We start from the raw sequence: 1,332 nt of genomic DNA on the forward strand, positions 1-1,332 counted from the left end.
AAATTCCATCATCCTTCTTGACAGGAATTAAATGTGATGCAGAACAAGCTTGGATGAATGAGCAAATCTCTCCATGTTTGGTTGTTTGTTTTTACTGTGTCCAGTTATCTTATCACAGACATTTTACAGTTAGAGTGTTGGTTTAATTAGGACCACCCCCTTACTTAGGAAAAAAATGTGTTTATGCTATAAAAAGAAAAAAACAAAAAAAAACCCAACTTGCATAATAGAGTAATTGGATATTTAGAATGTGGCTGCAAGGACACATAAGGACCTGGTAGCATAAAATGTCTGGAGGAGAGTAAAACTTGGCTTGGGAACTAGCATGGGAAAGGAGACTTTTCAGTGCATACTATTCTATACCCTCTGAATTTGGGTTTTATACGTTTGTATCACCAATTAAAACATATGCTGAAAACAAAAATTATATTTAAAAACAAAGAAATGATAGTAGATTGAACTAGGGTGATGGTCATGAAGACGGAGGAATGAATCAACTGCAAACTAAAATGAACAAGTATTGAAAGGAAAGGAACATGAAGCTGTAAGAGAGGGTGGAATTCAGGATGGTGTTTTGGTTTGTGCAGCTATATGGTGAAACAGGAATACAAGTTCAGTGCACAAGGAGAGATGTAGGGGAGGGGAAAGCAGTGGTGGTGGTAGGAAGTAGAGGGACAAGATGGAGAGGAAAATCATGAAAATGGTTTTGAGTGTCTTGAGTTTGAAAAGCCTTGGAGGTGACACTGAGTAGGCAGTTTTATGTTCTGATGTCTCCAGTGCTCTGAGGACAGGACTGGGCTGGAGAAGCAAAGTGAAGTTTCCATGTGAACAGGTTGGAACTGAGGCCAGGCTGTAGATACAATGATCTACAGCCAGAGAGAATATAGTCTTGGCTATAAAAATTTTGCCCTAGAAAATATTTAAGTTAAGCATAACCAAAAACTAGCGTCAGCCATTAAACAAACACATAAACACAAATTCAGTTGAAGGTGCCCATAGAAGACCTTTTTTTTTGTCAATGATACTTTGGCATAATAGCTAAGATAATTTATTGTTGAAATATATGATTACATCAGACTGATTATAGTAACTCACTTTGAGAATGATGAAAATAAAACAACTAAAAGCTAGGAACACTATCAAAATTTTAAGGCTTAGATGGCAATAATTTATTAATAGCTATCTCTTAATTACTTTTCTGATTACAGGCTCTTATCATTTGCATATAGAGAGCAAGTACCTTGTCCTCTGCACCAGGAAGTTGTGCATGCGCCACAGTGAATGTGTAAACTGAACTTTAAAAAACATGTTAAAAAAAAGGACTCAGGTACT

This window comes from Furipterus horrens, unplaced genomic scaffold (assembly GCF_987537825.1).
Source record: "Furipterus horrens unplaced genomic scaffold, mFurHor1.1.pri manual_scaffold_6, whole genome shotgun sequence".
In the NCBI taxonomy this organism is placed as follows: domain Eukaryota; kingdom Metazoa; phylum Chordata; class Mammalia; order Chiroptera; family Furipteridae; genus Furipterus; species Furipterus horrens.